Source organism: Schistocerca cancellata, chromosome 8 (genome assembly GCF_023864275.1).
Source record: "Schistocerca cancellata isolate TAMUIC-IGC-003103 chromosome 8, iqSchCanc2.1, whole genome shotgun sequence".
Lineage (NCBI taxonomy): Eukaryota > Metazoa > Arthropoda > Insecta > Orthoptera > Acrididae > Schistocerca > Schistocerca cancellata.
In genome coordinates, this window is record NC_064633.1 from 380,628,124 (window position 1) to 380,635,797 (window position 7,674).

The 7,674-nt window shown below is 46.0% G+C and overlaps 1 non-coding gene across 1 annotated transcript; it reads left to right on the forward strand.

Moving 5' to 3' along the window:
• The first annotated feature begins 7,352 nt into the window (after positions 1-7,352).
• On the forward strand, positions 7,353-7,426 carry Trnat-ugu (transfer RNA threonine (anticodon UGU)). Its single transcript has one exon. It is a non-coding gene; the product is annotated as a tRNA-Thr (tRNA).
• Positions 7,427-7,674: the final 248 nt, after the last annotated feature.

Here is a 7,674-nt window from a genome sequence, read left to right on the forward strand (position 1 = left end):
AATTCTCTCCACATTATCAAATAGATACCAGACTCACAAGAATATTGTAAGCCAAGAACATATTTACCATTGTAACTACAAATAAATATTACGACATCTGCTACTCTCTGATACCAATCAATGTACAGGTAATCCCTCCTCTTGACGAGTGTGCTTCAGTATCTATACCGCATATAATTATCCACTTAAAAACTCTATCTCATACCCTCGTCGTTATCAACCTGCTCAATATATACGTCCCTCACAATAGGACACACAGTCATCCTCTCTAGTCATGCCATGACATAAACCAAACTATCTTTACAATGCAATGTATACACAGTTTATACAATGTAAGCCACAGTAACTTTACAATACAATATACACACATTTTAGACAAACACTGCAGTCATCTTTCATATCTGTACAGCACCCGGAAAACTTATCGTATGCCTACACTCACACTGTCTATATATCACGATTTCTCCCGCCCCCTCCCCCCACTCCTAGGGAAGCACCATCAGCCTTTTCTTGCTTTCTACAGACGCGACATTCAGCGGTAATAAACTACTTTACACTGATCACCATTTCGCACCGACAACTAAAACTCGCAAAATTATCCACACACCATCAAATACATACCAGACTATACTTCACGATATCAAGTACACAGCAGTAGCCTCCCGATCGCTAACACATTTCCCGACATATAGACTCGAAATAATTTCTCTACAGTCACAAAACTTTAGCTACGCGGAACGTCCTCTAGACCACTGAGTAACTAGAAACAAACACATGAAAAATCATATTTCCTGCAGCGACTACCGATCTCGCTGATCTAACATACTCCATATCATCCATGTAATTTACAAGCCAACTTCTTTCCCATGCCTAGAGAACAGGCAAACGTATCTTCCACACACCATATTCGATCTTCTATCCACTAAAGAAACACCCCAAAATGTGCACAAACAGTCAAACCGAATAATTTACATGGGAGGGAATAACAATCCATCTCAATCATACCATCTTCTCAAAGTTCCACTTGATCACGAAAGCCGCCCAACGCATACTAAGTATTAGTTCACTATCTGGCCGTCTAGACAGGGGAAAATTAACTCATATATATTCGTACAATCCAACAGACCTTTGCATCTGCACCGATACTGCTGTCAACAGGAAACGTGAATCATTACCACCACGGACTTTGCATACACGGAATCATTCCGGAAAACCACTCGCATATACACTCCTGGAAATTGACATAAGAACACCGTGAATTCATTGTCCCAGGAAGGGGAAACTTTATTGACACATTCCTGGGGTCAGATACATCACATGATCACACTGACAGAACCACAGGCACATAGACACAGGCAACAGAGCATGCACAATGTCGGCACTAGTACAGTGTATATCCACCTTTCGCAGCAATGCAGGCTGCTATTCTCCCATGGAGACGATCGTAGAGATGCTGGATGTAGTCCTGTGGAACGGCTTGCCATGCCATTTCCACCTGGCGCCTCAGTTGGACCAGCGTTCGTGCTGGACTTGCAGACCGCGTGAGACGACGCTTCATCCAGTCCCAAACATGCTCAGTGGGGGACAGATCCGGAGATCTTGCTGGCCAGGGTAGTTGACTTACACCTTCTAGAGCACGTTGGGTGGCACGGGATACATGCGGACGTGCATTGTCCTGTTGGAACAGCAAGTTCCCTTGCCGGTCTAGGAATGGTAGAACGATGGGTTCGATGACGGTTTGGATGTACCGTGCACTACTCAGTGCCCCCTCGACGATCACCAGTGGTGTACGGCCAGTGTAGGAGATCGCTCCCCACACCATGATGCCGGGTGTTGGCCTTGTGTGCCTCGGTCGTATGCAGTCCTGATTGTGGCGCTCACCTGCACGGCGCCAAACACGCATACGACCATCATTGGCACCAAGGCAGAAGCGACTCTCATCGCTGAAGACGACATGTCTCCATTCGTCCCTCCATTCACGCCTGTCGCGACACCACTGGAGGCGGGCTGCACGATGTTGGGGCGTGAGCGGAAGACGGCCTAACGGTGTGCGGGACCGTAGCCCAGCTTCATGGAGACGGTTGCGAATGGTCCTCGCCGATACCCCAGGAGCAACAGTGTCCTTAATTTGCTGGGAAGTGGCGGTGTGGTCCCCTACGGCACTGCGTAGGATCCTACGGTCTTGGCGTGCATCCGTGCGTCGCTGCGGTCCGGTCCCAGGTCGACGGGCACGTGCACCTTCCGCCGACCACTGGCGGCAACATCGATGTACTGTGGAGACCTCACGCCCCACGTGTTGAGCAATTCGGCGGTACGTCCACCCGGCCTCCCGCATGCCCATATACGCCCTCGCTCAAAGTCCGTCAACTGCACATACGGTTCACGTCCACGCTGTCGCGGCATGCTACCAGTGTTAAAGACTGCGATGGAGCTCCGTATGCCACGGCAAACTGGCTGACACTGACGGCGGCGGTGCACAAATGCTGCGCAGCTAGCGCCATTCGACGGCCAACACCGCGGTTCCTGGTGTGTCCGCTGTGCCGTGCGTGTGATCATTGCTTGTACAGCCCTCTCGCAGTGTCCGGAGCAAGTATGGTGGGTCTGACACACCGGTGTCAATGTGTTCTTTTTTTCATTTCCAGGAGTGTATATTTATCATTATACTTACAATTAAATGTTACGATCGTGCTCTCAATTGAACAGCATTAGAGAATGAGTGAGGTATCGTAAACACACCCTGTTGTCGGCAGTGGCCCTGGCAATAGCTGTACCTTCCCTACAACTGGACATACTTCCCCCTCCCCCACATTGCTATCACAGTACTCCAAGTGATATCCATCCTTACCTTCCCTATAACAGGGCATAGTCATCTCCTTTCCCCAAACTTACATACTTTATAAAACTGATGCTCAAATGCGAACATATCACGCACCCACTAAGTATATTACTTAGTCTATAACTGATTGCTTACCATACCAAATAATACTGATCGAAAATCAGCGATGGTCATGCATCTCTCTTAAGTTCTTCTTTTGAATTTTACCACTGTGTCCTAGAAAGAGACACGTAATCGGTGAGATGTTAAAGAAAAAACTGGTACCACCAACTAGCGCATGTTACTGTCACAATCAGTCTTGGTTTTACAGGTACACACAAGTATCAATGTTAAAACCTATACCGGCATCACGAATTGAGGTACGACATTACTTGTGAATGAGGTTTTTTCTTCTGGACAAATACCGTGATGGTGATCATAGGAATACGTATTATCAGAAGAAAAATGTACACTAGGTTCTCAGATCTCTAGTGTTACACTATATGTTCGAAATGATGTGAATCATTTGGAATCACCTCTCTCCATTCAAATACATACCCGCATCGGATCACAACCACCACTGAATCATATTTATCGCACTCTCATATCTCGAAACGTGTCACCTTTCCCGAACCTAGCCTCTACAGTAAAATTCCAACGTGGTTCTAGTCACCCCCTACACATCATGCAACTGATTCTATTTCTACAGCTTCGCGCATGTGATCGGTCCAATTTAAGTCTGAACTGAGCAGAAGTCGAGGAAAGACATATCCACGACGTTCAACAACATTCTGCAGAAACAGAACGACCTTAATTACTGCAACAGGACCGTGTTTTGACCATTCGGTGGAAATGCACGCAATGTGGTACGTCCCCAAACCAGATGCAAATACTACAGATCCACGTCCATTCAAATCAACCAGCCCAACAGGTAAAAATTACGAATTATAAAAGCTCATACGAAATTAGAAGTCACCAAGGCAGCGATGAGGGAGCAATAACGCATAGCTGCTCTCGGCCTCCAGCGCGGAGAAACAAATTTCATAATACTTTCCACAATAGCGCAGCATGCAGCCATCCAAGCATTCCTGGCTGTATAGCCCCTTCCTCACCGGCTCTCACCTCAAACTACTAATACTGATGCTGTATGTATGACACGATTCTATTAAATTTACAGACACCACCAAGGCCACTTTAAAGTTTGCTCATCTATACTCTACGGGAATTATCACATGACACGATCCCTCTGGTCCTGTTTAGTTGTCTCAAACACTGTTTTCTAACACGCTTTTGTACAACGGCAAACATTTCGTTTTTCTGCCACGACCTCAATGCCTGTCTCATCTTCTAAACTAATATTAAGACGCCCTGATACAAGACCTCTCAGAGAAAACTAGACATCGCGCGGTGTAAATCATTTTGTTACTACAACTACCATAGCACGCCACACATCTGCTTATTTTAAATAAAAAATCCACTTACAACATAACGAAACAAGAAGACTTTTAAGGCCTTGGCATAGGTCTCCAAACTGATGTCCGAAAGCGAATGACGACCTATAAATTTAGACTCGTCTCTCACACTGACAGAACAGCTGACGACTATGCGTTCCCTTTCAACTCATTCCTCATATTGCACTCATGTACGCAACCACCGTTTCGGTGCTAGCAACCCCCAGAAGTTGCTGTCCCTCCACTAAAACTTTTTCCCCAACTGAAACAAGCCATATTAGTCAATCATTATCTGCTAACCAATGCTGGGGGGGATGGAAAATACACCATCCATATACTCTAATAATGAACATGAAACTTGATAGCGCGAATAATTTTACACGAAGTTCAACACCGGCCAATGATGTGACAGCATGGTTCCCCAATTTCAGTATCATAGCTAAACCATGCCCTCTCCACATTACAAGTATCATCGCGAACGTGGATAGATGACTGAACAGTACATCCATTCACTCTTAATTCTCGAACACATAAATCATCAAAATATACCAGACAGCTCTCCACATATTTCTACCATCTCGAGAATAGTCTTTAATTTACAATCTATCTCTCTGCGTATGGGGGTCACAGAGCATTCTCACTGTCTTAGGGTAAAATTAGAGATTGAAAGACCCTCATCACAATGTCATTTACCAACCATCCCTGCAGTACAGTTAGCGAATTAATCTACAACCCACCAGACGAAGACCCCTACACTCCACGTCTCGTAAATGAATTGAGCTTTCCGAGTCCTAACGCGTACAAATGCACGACATTCTCGAGATGTGACCATGTCGAGGATCTTAGGACTCCTTATCGATGTATAGTAACAGATTTCAGAGTGCCGTCATGTAATAGCAGACAGTTAAGAAGAAGTTAAATTATTTTTATACACGATCGAGCTCCAGACGGATGGTGTTCGAGGCATTTTTACCTAATTCAACCAAGCTATCAACTCTAAAGGATTGTTATAGAGTCTAGGATCGGTACCTAGAAGGTATTGGTAAGAGAGAGAACTGCACTTAAAAACGGGCTATAATGTTAGATCGCCTGCGTTTCCAACCTATCAGACGTATCGAATGTAGCGCCGTTAATATTGCATTGTGAGAAATATTTTTCAGGCCCATGAAATACATCCCTCTTCACAGTTTTTCTGCGCTGAACTATCTTATCGAATCGTAAACAATTTTCATTGCATGATACGAGCACAATATAGCTTTGCAGAGTTGTATAGCGTACACTGTTCACATCCAATCACGGTTCAGAAATTTTACGATGCTCGCATCAGGCCTATATAAAATAATAGTTAGTAGTGGGAGATACATCCTACAAGGAAACAGAAAACGCATAACGGCGGCGTCCAACATGTGAAAATTACAAGTGAATCCTTCACTAAATCTGTAAACAGCGCATCTGCCGGGCAGATGTGTACACGGGGATTGCAGCACCTCACAAGATCCTACCGCTAACTTTGTTATTATGCTGAAGTCTCGATTTTACACCCAAGATGCGACATGGGGGAATCACATAATTCAAAGTTCGTTAGTGGAAGGTGTCAAGTTTCATCACACAAGAGATGGAAGTCCTCTGATCAAAGACAGGTTTTCTATCGGTAGAACTGTCATAACCTGATTTCGTAGTGGCGCCCTCTAGTGGCATCAATGTGAACTAAGCCTTTTGGGCTCTGGAGCTCCTGGTGGATACACCGGGTGTAGCTATCTTGAATGACGCTACTTGCGTCATCAGCTGACGTCAGGAGAGCGCTCTCTGGTGGCACCAATATGAACCAATATGAACAACTGGAGTGCATACCCAGTGGAGAACACACCTGCTTGAAATAAGTTTACTAAAGATAAGTCTTTTTTTCCCGCCATTTTCTTTGCTTAGTAGAGATAACTGGGGTGTGACGCATTATCATGTTGGAATTTGAACTTCGCGCCATTTTTCTGGGCGAGGGGGGCATGGCACTTTCCAGCCAAAATTTAAACTTCCCTCCAAAATCCGCCATCTTGTTGGATGTCACAGCAGCCATTTTGGATGACGTCATCGGCGCCATATTGGATAACGGTACTTTGGGGTGATACCAGCCTAGCCCCTATACTAGCCATACACAACTGTGAAAGCGTTGCCGGTGCAGCTGTTTGTACACGAACTGACCTGTCGACTAGGTACCACAATTGTTCGATGTGATTCATATTAGGCGATCTGGGTGGCAAAATTGTTCCCTCAAATTGTCCAGAATGTTCTACAAACCAACTGCAAACAACTGTAGTGCCGTGAGACGGCGCATTATGGTCTATAAAAATTCCATCGTTGTTTCGGAACATGAAGTGCATCAATGGCTGCAAATGTTCAATGACCGGTTCAGCTCCACCAAAGAACCTAGTCCATTCTAAGAACATACAGCCACACAATTATGGAGCCACTACTAGCTCGCACGCCGCTTATTGACAATTTGGGTCCATAGTTTCGTGGGGTCTGCGCCACAGTCGAACCCTACCATCACCTCTTACCAACCGGGATAAGGACTCATTTGACCAGGCCACGGTTTTGCAGTCATCTAGGGTCCAACCGACGTGCTCTTGAGCCAGGCAAAGGCGCTGCAGGCGAAGTTGTGCTGTCAACGAAGACGCCCGCATCGAGTGTCTGTCTTCATAGCACATTAATCCCAAATATCGCCTCACTGCCCTCACGGATACGTTCGTCGTATGCCCCACATTGATTTCTGTGGATATTTCCCGCTGTGTTGCTCTCGGTCGTTAAATGGAGGACGTCAGCCACTGCGTTGTCCGTATTGATAGCTCCGAAAGAACAGATACCATCTTTATATATATATAGTTAAGGCTCACCGGCCACTTGACCATCTTCTTCTTCTGTGCGAATGCACAAACAATGCCTGAACTCTTACGGGAATCGGCAACGCGCCGTGAGTAATGAGTATAATGGTTGGGGGCACTACGAATGTAGTGCGGGACAATACGTTGAGAATGTGGGCTTCGCAGGAGGCGTGCCAGAGATAAATCCCTGCAGTCGCGCTATGCTCTGTGTCCTCGGTGGCTCAAATGGATAGAGCGTCTGCCATGTAAGCAGAAGATCCCGGGTTCGAGTCCCGGTCGAGGCACACATTTTCATCTGTCTCCGTTGACGTATGTCAACGCCTGTTAGCATGTAACTTTCTACGTTGTTCCATTGAACTCCCTGTTGTGTGCTGGTCGGGTGGGTCCATTGACTGTCTGTCGGTTGCGTTGTCGTCAGGTTGAGAATGGTTGGGCCGACTGCCTGTCTCACCTAAACGAGCGTTAGTGTTTGAATTCCAGGCTGACCCTCGGAAACTTCTGAGTGGCGTTGGGCGTACTGCCTTTTCTTATT